An 18,447-nucleotide genomic window follows, 5' to 3' on the forward strand; every position below is an offset into this window, starting at 1 on the left:
CCCTTTCTCTGTCTCTGTCTCTCTGTGTCTCTCTATCTCTGTTGCTGTCTCTTCCTGTCTGTTTCTCTCTTTTTCTCTCTGATTTTGTCTCAAGATTTGAATATTTGTTCAGTTCTGACTATGTACCTCATAATGTCATGATTGCTCAGAGATAGCAAAAAGTTCCTCAATTTAAAGATAGGATCCTAGTTTCCTAAGATTTAGATTTGGAAGGAGCTTAGGAATCAATTAGTCCAAACCTCTTATTTCACAGATGGTGAAACTGAGGTTTAGAGAAGTTGTGTGATTTCTCTAACATCACCAAAGTTATGATAAGTTGCTGTAAGAGCCGGTGTTTGAATTCTTTTCTGGGAAAAGTTAGATAAATTTCCTGGAGGTGTGCCTTAAATATCTCTTTTAAAAATTAAATGAGAATATACTATAAATGGATAATATTTTGAAGTTTCCACTTAGAATACAGATACTTCCAGGTTTTAAATGCATTGTGGTTCCAGATGTTGGGTTTTAGAACAATTTAGCTTGAGGTGAAGCCACAACTGTTTGGATGTTACTATCTTTCTCCACACAGATATCAGTGAGAATTATTGAGCAAAAGGAACACTCATGAACAATGACTACTGGACTTCATTAGAAAGCATTAAAAGAACAGAACAGCAAAATATTCATTGGTGATTTTCTGGTGATGACCATCACCCCTCTCTCAATTCTCCAAGACCTTAGGTAAGATAAAATCCAAGTTTAACTAATTAATATCCTAAGCATCGATTTGTAAGGCCAGCTTTATCTTATTAACAGTAGAGTATAAATTCTTAAGTCTGATTTTTAAGGCTCCATAAACTAGCTCCTATCCTACTTTTTAATTTATATTTTTCACTATCTTCAAAAAACCTCTAATCCAGCAAAAGAGAATAAGTTGACACACCAATCATCATTTTGGTGAGAAGGTATACACCCACAACTCGTAGGAACTAAATTATGGGAAGTGGGTTGGGGACTTGCCTTTTAGCTTGCTGGCTAGGCTTTCAGACGATCCACTGAGATTTTTTTCTGTGTTGATATTGTTGTCATTCATATCATTCACCCCTTACCAATAAACTATGAGCACCTTGATTGGGGGGAATGTTTCATTTTTGATTTTGCATATTCAACACTGGGCATATGACCAAGAAATTGGTAAGCATAATAATTTTTTGTTGAATAAAGGAAGGTACAAATGGAGATTGTATTTGAAATAAGGAAAAAAACACAAGGAGGCCAATTGGTCATGGCAGTGCACAATTTTAATCCTGGAATCATAAAACAATTAATTGTCTTATTGAGCAAATCGAGTTCTGAACCACAATTTGCTAAGTCAAGAGTGTGTCTGCCATAAGTCTACCATCAACATAGTGAGCCAGGCATTGGGACCAGAAATCTGCTTAGGAAGGACTGAACTGGTCTAGATCAGGAAAAAATCAGGAATGGTAAAGCTTCTATGATGTTCAGGATTGGGATTGGATCTCTGAATGGACCCTGCACTTCCAATTTGAGTGAGATATTGAGTTCTGGGGAGAGAGAGAAAAAAAGAGACAGAGAGAGAGAGAGACAGAAAGATAGAGAGAGACAGAGAAATAGAGATACAGAGAGACTGAAACAGGGAGAGAAGAATCAAATATAAGTATAATGATAAAGAAGGAAGACTTTTCAGAATTTAGTGACTTTATTATGGAGCAAGAAAAAGAAGAATTAAAGTTGCTTTAAGATCCTTGAAGTTTAATGATTAAGAGAAATAGGGAAGTTAGAGATTGTTTTGGGTAGTGAAATAATAAGCTCAGTCTTAATATATCTATTAAGTTTGATATTATAGTTCTAATATTTCCAAATGAAAATGTCTAATAGGAACTTGTAGAGTTTAGGCTGATTTTCTGTACATAAGTTTATTGGAGTTTAAGATCTAAGAGTCTTCCATTTTATACTTCACATATATTACAGCCCCTACCCCATCCCTACACGTATATACTTATATACTCTATGTCTTGACAGGTCTCCTTGTTGTTTCTTACACATGTCCACTGAGTACTTTAACTTGTTCTCTGCCATCCTTGGAATTCTCTTTCTTCATCTTTACTTCCTGGTTTCCTTAGACTTGGTTTCCTTGGACTTCTTTGAGGGCCAGATAAATTCCCACTTTCTATAAGAATTCCTTCTTGATTCCTCTCAATGCTACAACCTTTCCTCTATTGGTTATCACCAATTTGCCTTCTAAACTGTTTGTTGTACATAATTGTTTGCATAGTGTCTCTCATTAGACTGTGACAAACTTAGAAGAAGGAACTGGGTTTTTGCCTTTCTTTGTATTCCCAGTGCTTACTTAGCACATTACTTGACACATAGTAGGCATTTAATAAATGTTCACTGAGAAGTCATTTGAATGGAGGGAATAGTAGAAACTATTGAAGAATTCAATACAGAATCAACAAACATTTATTTAGTATCTATTACATCTTTATGCTGAACATTCAAAGAAAAATAAGTTCCTGTTCCCAAGAAGATCATATTCTCTTAAAGTAAGACAATAAGGAAACAGATAAATAGTACAACATAGAACATTCATCTCTTGCAGGGGGGGGGGGGTGGAAATCAGGCAAAACTTCATGGACGAGGTGGCATTTGATTGAAAGACGATAAAAATTCTGATGGAAGAGGAGTAGGGAATATATTCCAGGAACAAAAAATGACTGTGGAAATGTCCAGAGGCAGGTTGAAAAATAATGATTTTAAGGAATTGCTAACAGTTTAATTTGTTTGGAACCTAGATATGACTCTAGGAAGCATAAGTGCTTTCCCCAGTGGGTTGGGGGAATCCTTGGAAGTAAAGTAGGAATAGAATATATATCCAGCTAGAGCTAGTGAAATAAAGCTTACCATAGGGGAGGTTTGCTTGACTAGCAAGAAATCTTGTTTTTTTTCTTTTCTAGAAGAGTCGACCCAAGGTACTATCATAATTAAGAGAAGAGTTGTTTCAGCTGTTTGTGAGACTGAGTACAAACCCTTTTTGTTCAAGCATAGTCTATGTTTGATACTTTGGTAGCCCATGATAGTTGTTTGCATGAGAGTTGAGAGTTCTTTTCTTTCTATTATAAAGACTTAAATTTTTTTTTAGACATTAACTAAAATCTGATGGTTCTAATAGAAAGTGAATGGAAGCAAAATTAACAAATTATAATGCTGTCAGGGACAGCTCTAAGTAAGAACATGACACAAAGAAAAGTTCTTAGGGAGAAGCTATTAGACCATATTAGATCATACCCAAGGTCAAGCACAGTACTAACACATAGTAGATATTTAATAAATTCTTGGTAATTGATGTATTGAAGTCTTCAAGACAATTACAAAGTTGTACAAATGGTAAGAAGTAAAGCCAAAATTTGAATACACGCCCACTGACCAGTCCTTTTTCCATTACATCATGTTGCCTCTCCTTAGCTACTGCTTCTAATGTCTGGGTTCTTAACAAGGGGTATAAGGAGCCCATTATAGATTTCAGGGGATCTATGAATTTGGGATAAAAGTACATGTTTATTTTCACTCATCTCTAACTGAAATTTAGCATTTTTTTCCATTACTGAATGGAGGCCACAAACATTCTGAAAAGGGGTCAATAGGCTTCACAGACTGCCAAAGAGGCTTGTGACTGAAAACAGGTTAAGAATGCCTGCTAGAATATATTCTCTGCCTTTTCAGAGATGGATAGTATTTGAACAGGCTTAAGCCAGTTGGCCACTGGAGGTGACAATATGGAAATGTCTTCAAAGAAACAAAGACCAATTGATGTGTGATGTGCTGTGCCCAGCAGCAGCTGGTACTGATTCTAAACAGCCTGATGTTCCTGCTTATAATTTACATTCCTGCATCTATTCCTTATTTTTGGCATCCCAGAACCCATTCCAAATTGCTTTTTACTTAGTCTAATAATACAAACCTTGATGTCAAACATTATTCATAAACCATGACTAAAGGCATCTGAACTTCACAAACCAATAGAAAATAATGCTAAGAGCTACTTTCATATACAGGAATTTATTTGAAAATGCAGAGGGTATTCTGTTTAGAATTGCATTAAGTTTCACATGGAAGGCTGATTTAATTTCTGTAAGGAAGTTAAGAACTCAAGTCTGTATGATTCCTTTTTAACCAAAATTACTAACTATTCTAGGACTGGCCACATGAGTTAATAAAACTGGGCAGGGGTCAAATCCTGCCTCTGGTATATATTGCTTTATGACATTGGGAAAGCTACTAACCTTTCAATACAGATAAAGCTTGAAGACTATAAGTTGCCAAGACAATATTGGACACAGAGATCTCTACACTTATGAAATCATGTCTGGTCCACCACCCCCAAAAAATTAGAAATTAAGAGGCAATAGATCCTGGGGACAGATAGATGGCCATTTTTAAAAAAAAATCCTGCAATGTCACTTTTCCATACAAGGTATGATTATTATTCTTTAGAGGAATCACAAAATTGTTTTTTTGTTTGTCTTGTTAAAAAGCGACTTTAATTAACACTCAATGTATATTGACATATGAATGTATGGAGTGTTTTTGGGAGGACTAGGTCCTCTGGTGTGAGATGTAATTTTCAGGATTATGCATCCACATTTAGAATTCATCTGTCCCACAACTCTCATCTGTAGTTCCAAGAAACTGTAGCATGAGCAGAGACCATAGTCCAGTAAAACCATCATGGCAAATGGGCAAATCCAGGTTAACTAGATTAAGGGTAACCAACAAGACTCAAAGCTCTTGAAGAGTTAGGGGGATATCTACCCCAAGCAGGGGAAGACTTCTCCTGGTGGAAAGGGTGAATGAGAACAATTTGGTCCAATGTCTATAGAGACAAATGAAGAAACACTATAAAGCACTGAGAGCTTGATCAGACATTGTCGATGCTAAGAACATTTATAGAGTTCTTGGCTATCACTAGTCATATTGATTTTGTCTTGTCAGTGGACTTCAATGATCCTGGAAAAGAAAAGAAAACTGACAGCTTTGTACAACTCCATCACTTAAATCCAATTCATGTTCAAGTCAAGAAATCATCTTATAAGGTCATTGATCCTCTTTGAAACAAAGATTGAACCTCAACAAACAACTCATGTTAAACATTTACCTCTTGATTGTACTATTGAAACCTTTTCTTTTCAGAGCAGTGAACCAAATGGTAGGTGGGTTATTTTTGTTGACAAAATACAAGAAAGGGCAAATATGAATTGAGATTTATCTGAGACAGATTTTTTTTTAATTGATGTTTTAACCTTTTATAATGTTTTGTCCTTATAAAATCAAGCAACCTGACCTTAACAAGGATGAAAGGCAAGGTGAAATATGAGCTGCAAAGCTAGATTCGGAGCCCAGAGGAGCAAGGCTAAAAAAATGCCTCCTCCTTCATATGTTTTGCTTCTGCATCTATAAAATGAGGATAATAGCAAAGGTTGAGGAAGAAGCCTTAGTTCAAATCTGATCTCTGGCACTTAGTGCCAATGTCATTTTGAGCAAGTCACTTCATCTCTCTCATGCTTTAGTTACCTCATATGTAAAATGAGAGGCTTGAACAAGAGGGTAGCTTCTAAAATCCCTTAAAGCTCTAAATTTGTAAACCTATGAACTTTCATACCCATCTTGTGGGATTGTTTCTAGGCTCAAGTAAAGTCATTTCTGTAAAGTACTCTATGAATGTCAGTTATCATTCAGTTAGATTAACCTTTGGTCACACACCTAGCTTGAACACATAATCCATGTTGCCATAGTTAATTCATTTGCATGGTGTCCAAATGATTGGATCAAATGGATCCCAGGGACATAGCAATCAATGGATTTTTACCATCTTTAGAATTGTAAAGGCCTGAAAAAAAAAACCCAAAAATTTTATACAATTTTTTTTTTTTTTCTGAGAACATTCTTGCTTACTTTTTCTTGGGGGAAAACATAAAGATTAGAAACTTTGGATTCCAAAATATTTTAGAATGGTGAATAAAATTATAAAGATGAGGTGTTTATGTATTATACTCAAGTTTCTCTCATTAAGATTATTTCTAAAAGTAAATTAATAGAATTTCTCATATAAAACTAACTAAAGAATTTAATGGATAAAACAGGTACAGCAATCTGTAATAACACTCAGTGGAAGAGAGTGGTAATGTCTTTTTTTTTAAATTGCTAAAAACAAAGATCTCTTCATGAAATAATAATAATGGAGATTCTTTAAGTACCTATTAATGGAAGTAGTCTTCTAATTAACAAGCATTCCTATTAGCTTCAACAGCCATGCTCTGCAAAAACTTAAAAAGCCACTTTTGTCCCTTCTCCCTTCTTTTTTCCTTCCTTTCATCTTTTCTTCCTCCTTTCCTCCTTCCCTCCTTTAAAAAAATAAAAAAAACTAATCTAGTTAACAATCGTATATGCTTCCCAAAAGGAGTGAATGACAGCCTCATAACAATGTGATTGATACTTACATGAAAAATGCCACATCACCATCATCAGAGATGGAACACGACAAAACCTGATGAGGTCAAAGAAAAAATTTATGAAGATCTTGAAACTCAATCATCAATGAGCCAAAAGAAAACAAATTTATAACCCTGGGCAACTTTAAAATTAGAGTAGGCTCAGACTACCAGACATGGCAGGGAGTCTGGGAAGAATGGAGTTAGAAACAGCAACAACACTTACTACTGAAGACTTGTGCATTTCATGACTTATTCATTACCAATACTGTCTTCTGTTTACCTGAAAATAATAAAACTTCATACACCTTCACAACAAACACTGATACTTAATAGACTATATAATTATAAGGAGAAGAAAAAGATAAGATATGAGAGCAAAGAAGGCAACTTGTAGCACAGAGTGCTGGACTGATCATAGACTTCTCCTTTTGCAGTTAAATATGTGCATTCAACAAAAGCAAAGGCAAAATGATTACCAAAGAATTAATGTCAATAGATTAGAGCTTTTCTCTGAGAGGAAATAGTTTGCTATTAATTTAGAGGGAAAGCTGAGTCAACACATAGGGGGCAACAGTGGAATCCTGCATTTGGTCATCTGAGTAAGAACACTTGTAAACATTAAGACTGGTTTAACAAAAATGATGGAGAAATTTGGAAGCTACTAAATGAAAAAATGAGACTTCACATGGTGTATACCAGCAGCACAATTCATCCATCTCTAAGAAGGGAAGAATTTAATTCCATCAAATATAAAGTACAAGCAAAGCTCAGAGAGATGCAAGATTCTTGGCTCATTAAGGAGACAGATGAAAGAAGGCAGTTTTATGCCCATAATAATAATCCAAAGTGCTTTTATGATGCACTAAAGGCTGTTTATGGGCCAAAAACTTATGGTGAATCTGAAGCATTGATATATCCTCCATTTTAGTCTTGGTTTGTAGCCTTTTCAAATTCAGTTATGTCATATTAGTCCTCATTGAAAGCATTTGACAACATGGCTGAAAATTTTAAAAAGTTGGAAGCAAGAACATAGCCTCACTTCACTCCACTAGTAACTGAGGAAGCATGAAAGTATATTATTCATTATCCAGAATCTGGGCAAACATATCACTGTGAAATTAATATACAATACAGAGAACTTTTCAGAGCAAATTTTGACATAATTTTCCATATAAGCCTTCATGACTGACAGTATCAAAAGTCTTGGTCACATCTACAAGCATTGTGTATAAATCTCTCTTCTGTTCCTGGAATTTCTCCTGGAGTTGTTGGGCAGCAAACACCACATTGATCCTTCCTTAGTCCTTTCTCAAGCTATACTATCTCTCTTGTAGATCACCATATTCCAGGGGAAGGATTATCCTAGAATCCTGTCAGAATGGACTAAGAGAAATACCTTCCCTATGATTAACTACAGAACAACCGATTCCTTTTACCTTTATAGGGAGCTACATTGATTACAGATAAAGACATGATCCAAGAAAGATGGACTGAACATTTACATAGAATGTTTACACAGTGATCAATTTACATGAATCAATGCTGAAGTTACTGACCATTTACCATAAATTGAAATTAATCCCTCTCTACCTGAATTTCCAATTGAAGAAAAAGTTTTGCATAGCATTAGGCCCCTTTTGTGTGGTAAAGCACATGACACGGATTCCATTCCTGCTGAGATTTGCAAGGTCCCATTGCTTATCCTAAAGTTGGATGGAATTTTTTATTACTTCTCAAAAGGAGATTATCTCCCAGGAGTTCAAGAATACCATCATCCCTATAAGTGACCAAGACTTTTGATACTGTCAGTCATGAAGGCTTATATGGAAAATTATGTCAAAATTTGCTCTGAAAAGTTCTCTGTATTGTATATTAATTTCACAGTGATATGTTTGCCCAGATTCTGGATAATGAATAATATACTTTCATGCTTCCTCAGTCACTAGTGGAGTGAAGTGAGGCTATGTTCTTGCTTCCAACTTTTTAACATTTTCAGCCATGTTGTCAAATGCTTTCAATGAGGACTAATATGACATAACTGAATTTGAAAAGGCTACAAATCAAGACTAAAATGGAGGATATATCAATGCTTGATTTTTTGTTCGCAGATGATTGTGTACTTAGTGCAACATCTGAAGCTGAGAAGCAACAAAATATGGATTGATTCTCAGTTGCTTGAGCTAATTTTGACCTAACAATTAATGTTCATATACTTGGCAGTATACTTTCTAGAAATGTAAACAATGATAATGTGGTTGACACATACATTTCCAGAGATGGCTCAATGTTTGAGAGGCTTCTAAGGAAAGTGTGGGAAAGGAGAGGTATTAGATTGACTACCAAACTGAAAGTCTACAGAGTCATTGTGCTGTTCTCATTGTTGTATTCTTGTGAAATCTGTTCAGTCTACTAGTATCATGCCAGAAACCGATTTGCTTCCATTTGAATTATCTTATTTTGAATATTTTGAAGATCACCTGGCAGGATAACATATCAGACATAGGTCATTCTCAAATTAAACTGCTAAACATTTAAACTCTACTACAAATAGGGCAACTCAATTGGGTGGCCATATTGTTTGAATGCCAAATGTATGCTTGCCAAAAAGACTATTTGACGGAGAATTCACACAGGAAAGTGCTCACATGGTGTTCAGAAAAAAAACAATAAAAGGAAACTCTCAAAGTCTCTCTCTCTCTCTCTCTCTCTCTCTCTCTCTCTCTCTCTCTCTCTCTCTCTCTTGCTTCTCTCTCTCTCTCTCTCTCTCTCTCTCTCTCTCTCTCTCATTATAGCTTTTTATTTACAAGATATATGCATGGATAATTTTTCAGCATTGACCTTGCAAAACCTTCTGTTTCAATTTTTCCCCTCCTTCCCCCCACACCCTCTCTCAGATAACAGGTAGACCAATACATGTTAAATATGTTAAAGTATATGTTAAATACAATATATGTATACATATTCATACATCTTATATCTTATATTTCCCAGAGTTCTTTCGCTGGATGTAGCTGGTTCTCTGCATTACTAAACAAATGGAACTGATTTGGCTCATCTCATTGTTGAAGACAGCCATGTGCATCAGAATTGATCATCATATAGTATTGTTGTTGAAGTATATAATGATCTCCTGGTCCTGCTCATTTTACTTAGCATCAGTTCATATAAGGCTCTCCAGGCCTTTCTGAAATCCTCCTGCTAGTCATTTCTTACAGAACAAAAATATTACATAACATTTATATGCCACAATTTATTCAGCCATTCTCTAATTGAGGGGCATCCACTCAGTTTTCAGTTTCTGGCCACTACAAAGAGAGCTGTCACAAACATTTTTGCACATACGAGTCCCTTTCCCTTCTTTAAGATCTCTTTGGGATATAAACCCAGTAGTATCACTGCTGGATCAAAGGGAATGCACAGTTTGATAACCTTTTGAGCATAGTTCCAAATTGCTCTCCAGAATGGCTGGATACATTCACAGTTCCACCAATAATGTATACATCCTCTCCAACATTCTGCATTATCTTTCCCTGTCATTCTAGTTAATCTGAGAGGTATGTAGTGGCATCTCAGTTGTCTTAATTTGCATTTCTCTGATTAATAATGACTTGAAGCATCTTTTCATATAGCTAGAAATAGTTTCCATTTCTTAATCCAAAAATTGTTCCTCTCCTTTGACCATTTATCAGGAGAATGGCTTGATTTCTTATAAATTAAAGTCAATTCTCTATATATTTTGGAAATGAGACCTCAAAGTCTCTCTCTTAAGAGCTTTGGAATTTATCATGTGACATGGAAGGCACTGGCACAGGACAACCCAGCATGCCATGCCCTCAACAGAGAAAGTGATGTGTTCTGTGAATGGAGAAGAACCAAATTACTTCAGAAGCAATGTGAGATATGCAAGGTTAGAGGAGCCATTCCAAATGTTTATATGAACTATTTGTGCCTGACCTGTGACAGAGCATTCTGAACTCATATTGGCTTGATCAGTCACAGTCAAATGTACTGTAATTTGACTCTAACATATTGATGTTATTTTTGTTCTCTGTGAGAATGGAAGACAACAATCAACCAACCAAGATGTTCTATATTGCAAATGAATAATCTGAGACTCAGAGAGGTTGAGCAGCTTTTTCAAATTTACAAGGATAACCACCAGGCATGGATCATGTTCATATTTGTCCTTCATATTTGTTGGATTATAAAGAGTATCCTCAGATAATTCCTTTCTAACTCTCTATTTTGCCTCTTGGAAAGTTACCAGGAAACTATTTCTGGTCAGGCATCATTTGTAATAAATGGTTATGAACTTCTTTAATTGATAGATGAATCAAGACAGATTATGACATCAGGGGATACTGAGCTAGAACTCAGTGGACTAAGAGCAATCTATCTCTTTGTTCCTCTTTTTTCCTTCATAGCTTTGAGAGACATTGGGCTACTTTGCTCTGCTTTCTAAGACCTAGATGGAGGAGATGTTGCTCTATCTCCCATCTAGCCATGGTGGCTATGATTGCCTTCCTGTTACATTTCTTCTTTACTGATCTTAGCTAAATGTTTACTTGTACACAGAAGTGTAAAAGTAGCAGCCATGTGAAAGGCTGGCTGACTGTAGCTGTGATAGCAGTAGCAGCAATCCCTGGCATAGCAATAACTACAGCAGAGAAATTATCTACATCAGGAGCAGAGACACAGCAAGGTCAGAAACTTTAGAGAAAGGGATTGACTATGGGCTCAAGAAAGAAATAGATCTTCAGAGCACGACAAAAAAGTACTTTCAGGGGAAACTTCACAAGGTCTCTATAAAGGGACAAAGGACTTCCAGTTTCGGGAGTTATGAGTCATTCTCTTGGAACACATGTTCTTTAAGTGTAAGCCTCTCACACTGTACTCTGTGTTTGTGCCCACCCCCCAATATATTATGTGTAAATCTGTGGGAGAAAACATCCCAGGCTTTGTCAGGGGAGATGTTTTCTATCCAGTTGTTCACACTATACCATCTGAGTAAATTTTTTTTTTCTAAAAGCTAATTACTTCTACTGCTGATTGTTAATGAGTGACCAACTAGGTTGCTCAGTGGGTAAAGTGCTCTATCTGAGGTCAAGAAAACTCATCTTCTTGAATTCAAGTCTGACTTCAGACACTTTCTAGCTATTAGACCCTGAGCAAATCATTTTATCCTATTTGCCTCAATGTCTTCATCTGTAAAATGAACTAAAAAAGGAAATAGTTAATTATTTCAGTATCTCTTGTGAAGAAAATCCCCAATGAGGTTATAAAGAGTTGGACATGACTGAAATGACTGAACAACAGCAACCACCACCACTACCATGGAAGCTATAGTTTTAGGACTATAGTCCCTGAGGGTTACCCCCTACATCTCTGGTAATAGTCATAGTTATTTTTCTTGGGACCCAGCATGAGAGTATGAGTGAATTTGAAGAGGAGATCCAGAGGAGATAGATTCCCATGCAAAGAAAAAATATAGCTTGAAGTCAATATTCTTCTAAACATTCCATAGATGATCAGGCTGTTGATAAGCTTCCAAAAGGAGGGGAGATGGAACAAACACATTGTGTATCTCTATGGTACTTTTCATAAAACAGTTCCTAGAGAGCCTTTCAAATGAAAAACCAAAAAAAAAAAAAAAAAAAAAAAAAAAAAAAAGAGAGAATTCCCACATAACTTGCAAATAGCTAAAAATAATGTGGTTTTTAAAGCCAATTTTATCATCAGTGAGTTGGAATTACTGTACTTTGCTTGACCTCACCAAATGGTCTATATAAAAGTAACTTATTTTGAGATTTTAAAGTATATTCCTGATTATACAGAAGAAATTAAGGTAAAAATCTTTATTAATTTTGTTTCTAACCATTCATTCTGAAAGACACTTAGATCCAATATTCAAAGGCAGAAATATAAATACTAATAGTATCAACATTGATGCACCGTTTTGGGACAACTTTACTTTTTTATAACATTTTCTTTTTAATGATCTAAAAACTGCTTCCCTATAATTTCTGTCCATTGATTCTACTGTTGTCTTTTGAAGTAAATAAAATGAATGAAACATTTCTTTTATATGACAATCTTTCAAATATGTGACGACCACAATTATTTTGGAAATAGTTATCTCTTCTCTATGTTAAAGATATATAGTTCCTTGTATTGAACCCTCAGATTCATGTCTTGAATCATTTTCATTTCTCTCACCTTTTCAACCACCCTTCTCTAGATATATCTGCCAAATCTTCTCTGAAACATGGCAGCTTGAACTGTACATTATTTTCCAAATGTGATCTGGTCAGGTTGACAAAACTATTTTTGTTTTCTTCTTTTAATAAAGTTTAAAATCATAAAATTAAACACCTGAAAGAGCTTTAATTCTTGTTCTGCCTTTTTTTGTGACAGGGAGAATAATGTTTTGGTTAAAAGATTTTCATTTTCCAATTTTGCAAGACAGGAATAAGCAAAAATTTTGTAATTATAAAAAAAAATAAGTGGAAGAGTTGTCAGGTTCAAAAGGATTTTGAAAGCAAAGTATCAACAATATGCTATAGATAATTGAATTTTGCTAATAAACATGTTAATAAATTCAAATTTTTAAATTATTGGAATAAAATTTGATATAACCAAATATATTAATGTATTCAATATAATTGATAATAATTAGATATAATTAAATATAACAAAAATAGCTATCATCAAAATTAGAGAAAAATAAAAACAGTATTCATATCACTGTGGATTACTTTCCAATTTAAGACTATTTACTAACCTTAAGATAAAATGTTATTTGAAATAATTAATAAGCCTATAGTCTTTAGTTATTTATGGAAAAATATTAAATAAAATATGTACTTGTCATCTCCCTTTTATATTTTGATCTAAGTCCGTGATTTTATTGATAGACATCTTCTACTGTAGAAAATCCCTTCTTGACAATTGGTCTGTAACTTAGAATATTGGCAATTTGCCTGGGAATAGGGTAAATGACTTGCTGAGAGTCACATAGGTAGCATATGTGAACATAAGACTTGGAACCACATGTTTATAACTCCAAAGCTAGTTCCACTCACTCTTTATATGGTATCACCACCTCTGTTAGATGCTGACATTCTCCACTATCACCACATATGAGATTAAAGGGAGTCTTCTCTTTTATCTCTTACTTTTTTTTTTTTTTTTTTTTTTTTTTTGGGTATCCTTCTAGAGTAATGGTTCATCAACATACCACATACCCAGCAATTTCATGTTGAAGACATAGGAGGAAAAATCTCAGAGTACAAATTATATGCAAATAGGCAAATTACAGGTACATAACATGCCTACACAATTTAGCTTTGTTCCATTTAACAGATAATATTGATTTTTCAGTGCCATTCCCTTTTTCTCAGACGAGATGATCTCTTCTTTCTCTCACTTAAACATTCCACCTCCAAAGTCTGAGAGGAAGATAAAATCTGAATTTATCTGGTTTTCTCAAGCATAGTTTTTTGTCTTATGTTGATGCTATAATCCTAGGCAACTTTTAAAAATCATGAGGCATTTTTTTATGATAAAGAATTATTAGTTCTTTATGTCTCATCCTAAATTGGTACTTTCTACCTGACTGGATCCTATAATTAGAAATGTCTTGAGTTCTTGATTTAGGCTATTATCCCTTATCCTTATCTCTTTTTAATGTTTTGTCATCTCTAAAATGTATGCTCTTTCAGGCTCATTTCAGAAAAGTCTGGAAAGAATTACATGAATTGATGCTGAGTAAAATAAGCAGAACTAAGATAACATTGTACATCATAACAAGATTATGGGATGATCAATGGTGATGGACTTGGCTTTTTTCAACAATGTGGTGATTCAAGGCAATTACAATAGATTTGGGGTGGAAAATGCCATCTGCATCCAGAGAAAAACTATGGAAACTGAATGTGAAATGAAGCATAGAATTTTCACCTTTTTTATTTTTTCTTTCTCATGGTTTTTTCTCTTTTTAGTCTGATTTTTATTGCACAACATGACAAATATGGAAATATGTTTAAAAGAATTGCACAGATTTAATCTAAATCAGATTGCTTGCTGTCTTGGGGAGGATGGAAATAAGGGAGGGAGGGAGAAAAATTTGGAACACAAAGTCTTACAGAAATGAATGTTGAAAAACTATCTACATGTATTTAGAAAAATAAGATACTATTGAAAATTAAAAAAATAAAGAATGTAAGCTCTTTGGGGGAATGTACTATTTTCCTTTTTTCTTTTATTTCTATTCCTAGTATTTATTATATTAATTGTAAACACTTAATAAATTATCTATCTTGGTTCAAATTAGACTCTTCTGCTACTGCTCTACAATAAGTTGTTTCTTGTCTCAGGTTTCCTTGTCTGTCTCTGCTCAGCTATCAGTTTCCTTAGATTATACTTACTTCTGTTCCTTCATATAGTTGATTTCCCTCTCTCCTACCTATGCAATCACTCTTGTAATTTCTCCCTTATTCCACCTTGTCCTCATTACTCTGTATCTTCCATATGATTCACTGTTCCATTAGAATAATTTAATATGTACTTTAAAAATTCCTAATTGCACTTATCACACATAATCTAGATCTAGCCAATAAGTGCATACACTATATATATATGTACAATTAATAAAAGAGGTGGGATTGTTCATGTTGAAAAACATCAAGGTTTGTTAGTACCAAATCATAGGCTCAAAAAGATCAAGGTCTACATTAGAAGGGCATCATATTTTGGAGGTATTGTTTTTCTAATTGACTGTACCTGATTAATGTTTGTTTCATCTTTAACTCTATAAATTTCCTCAGTATACTTGCTGGTTTTTCCCTTTTCCTCCCTATTCAGTTTTAAAAACAATTTAAAAATTGAGATAAAAGGTTTCTTTATTTATAACCCTCAGTTCAAAAGAAATTTACTAAGACTTTCTTTATTAGTGAAGACCAAATACTTAATGCTCTGAAGGGTGGCATTAATGAGAGCTTGGGAGCAGAGGAGTCCTGGTTTTCTGGCTTCCACCTTGAATTGCAGGAGAGAAAACACAGGGTTTCCAAAGCCCTTTGGAGAGGGATTCAAGAAGGAAAAGATTTCGGCAAGAAACCAACATATAAAAGAGTCAGCACTTTATAACATCCATTTTATGTGAAGATTATACCATTGCCTGAAGGTTTGAATTCTCTAGTAAAAGAAAGAGGTTTAAATTTGTAACTTGAGCTGAAGACTAGAGATTCTCCAGCACAGTTTCAGTTTGCCCACAGTTCAGAGAAGTGCTATTGATCAGAAAAAGCTCTGGGATTCCAGATCTCCAGGGTATCTTGTGTTTAGACATGAGTACATTAGCAAAAATAAGCTGGGAACGTGAGACTAAGAAGAAACTATGTGAAAAGAGAGCAAAATGACTCTGGAAGGAAATGTTCAAAAAATCACAGGTGCTGGTGAATGGGAGAAATTAGTATCAGAGAATGCATAAAAAGGTTGTCATGCTTCAATCTGACAGTTTTTGTGATGATTCCAGAAGCAACTGTATATGGGAGACTTCATTGGTCATCCAATTCCAAGGCATAACTTCTATCTAGCTTGCCCTACTGAGGAAAGGAAAAATTGGATAAAAATCTCAAAAGACAAATGACTGAATTTTCCCACCTGAACTGATTGTGCCTTCTTGTCTTGATTATAGGTACAAGAAGGAGAGGGATTAGAAAGTATTTGAGTATCACTGTCATGGAAACATGGGAGATGATAGTCTTTTTGTATATATATACAGAAAACAGTTATTGTGGGATTCTATTCCTTGTTATTTTTCTGTTTTAATTAAATACCTTTTGCTTTTAAATATTAAAAGTTTTTAGTATTGTCTGGCCAGTAGATATATTAATGGGGGCTCAAGCCAAAGTTTTCTAAATAGATGATTAAAAATATAAGTTGAACCAGAGAAATTCTGAGGAATTCTATATTTATGTGAGGGCTAGAGAAGCATATTGCTGGTAAATGTTCAACAAATGGCTCTCCAGAAAAAAAAAAAAGGTACACACAACAATTTTTAAGTTTAATCCCTATTAATATTTTTCTCCCTTGCTTTTTTGAGTCTAGAAATCAATAAAACAATAAATAATTTTCTGATTTCCAAGGCAAATACTCACTAAATATTTAAAAATCAACTTTTCTGAGTGGGTTCAAACTGGTTCCAGAACATCTCTAGTCTGGTTGAACATGTTGATCCATTTATTAATCCTTTCCTAGTGCTCCTAGTATACAAAGACATAAATATTTAAAGGGTAGAATGGACTTCAATTGCAATAGTAAATTTGGGGTAATGAATTAGAATAAATCTAAATGACCATGACCGTGATCTCTAGTGTTATTCTAAACAGTATAAACTTACCAAAATTATATGGTGCAGTTGAAAGAGCATTGAATTCTAGTTCTATTTGATGAGACACCTGAATCCAGATCTATGACAAATATCATAAAATTTAAGAGGGAAAGGACTTTAGAGATTATTTAGACCAACTTCTATTTCATTAGAGAATAAGCAATTTTGTCAAAGTCACAGCTTGTAAGTAGTGGGACTGGGATGTGATCTTAGTCTTTTGTCTCTGGTTCCAATGTTTTTCCACTAAATTGTTTTGTAAAAGTTCCTTCAAGTTCTAGGATTCTGTTGTTATCAACCTGAACTATAGGGTGTTGGTTCAAAAATGTTTTTGTCTTCATGATGATAATGATCAAGTAGCAATAGGCATTCATCCCTTAGAAATCAAAAATGAGAAAAAAAATAAATAAAAAACAGGCAGATTAGATATTTGATTTTTCTCAAGCTATTCTTCAGATGGTTGTGAGATGCATTGAGTTTTATTTAAAAAAACAAAACAAAACTGAAGGTGGTTGCTATATTAATTTAAAAGGAGAGAAGAAGTAGAAAGGACAAGTAAGTCATCAAAGTCTTAGGAATGACTTCCGGCCAAGATGGCAGAGAGGAGGCACACAGCTACTTGAGCTCTGAGTTTTCTCTCAGAATTTACTTCATGACAAGCCTTGGAATTAATGCTTGACCGGAAAAAAAATCCACAAATAATCACCAACAGAAGACATCCTTGAAATTCTCCAGAAAAGGTCTGTGTTTGCTCTGGGGAGGGGACGAACAGACTGGGCACAGGCTGAGGGCAAGCAGCAAGATCGTGGCAGGCAGCTCACACTGCTCAGACCAGAGTGGGGAGGGGTGTGATCTCTGCCTTTTCTGCAGAACAACCTTTACCCCAGTGTGGATATCCACTCTTGGCAACAAGCCAGGATCAGCAGAGAAGGTGTAAACACAGGAGGTAAAGAATAAAACCCTGGAAAGCTAGCAGACCTGGCTACACCCACCCCCACCCTAAGTGACTCAGTGAGCTCTTAGAGCCTCAGAGCACAGACACAGTGCAGCTATCGCTGTCCTCTTAGTGCCTCACTGCTGTCTCCCTCAGTCTGTAGAGGAAGCCCAGCAACACCATCCAGCCCCATGCCCCCCCAGAAACAGACCAATTGTTTCTATTGTCAATTTGTTTTTTTTCCATTCTGCTCTGACAAAATGAACAAAAAATTTAAAAGGGCTCTAACCATTGACCGCTTTTGTATGGATAGAGAGCAGACTTCAAACCCTGAGGAGACTAAAAGCAGATTGTCTCCAGAGGAATCCCCTAAGGATGATATGATCTGCTCTTCAATACACAAAACTCTCATAGAGGAAATCAAAAAGGCTCTCACAAGAGAGCTAGAAGAGAAATGGGAAAAGGAAAGGGAAGCTTGGCAAGAGAGTCTGGAGAAGTCATCCCAGGCATTTAAAGACAGAGTGGATAAAGAAAACAAATCATTGAGAAATAAAATTAGTGAGTTGGAAAAAGAAAACAGCTCTCTAAAAAATAAAATGGATGAAATGGAAAAAAAAATTCCATAGAAGAAAAAAAAA

At 35.0% G+C, this 18,447-nt stretch overlaps 1 long non-coding RNA gene across 1 annotated transcript in view; it reads right to left on the reverse strand.

The window, feature by feature from the left end:
• Positions 1 to 4,843: 4,843 nt before the first annotated feature.
• Positions 4,844 to 18,447, reverse strand: part of LOC141555332 (uncharacterized) — a 108,755-nt gene continuing 95,151 nt past the window's right edge. The window contains exons 7-8 of the long non-coding RNA XR_012486161.1: positions 6,498 to 6,544; positions 4,844 to 5,007 (exon numbers count right to left, since the gene is read on the reverse strand). This is a non-coding gene — a long non-coding RNA (uncharacterized LOC141555332). The remainder of the gene's footprint in view (positions 5,008 to 6,497; positions 6,545 to 18,447) is intronic.

The sequence above is a fragment of the Sminthopsis crassicaudata genome, chromosome 1 (assembly GCF_048593235.1).
Source record: "Sminthopsis crassicaudata isolate SCR6 chromosome 1, ASM4859323v1, whole genome shotgun sequence".
NCBI lineage: Eukaryota > Metazoa > Chordata > Mammalia > Dasyuromorphia > Dasyuridae > Sminthopsis > Sminthopsis crassicaudata.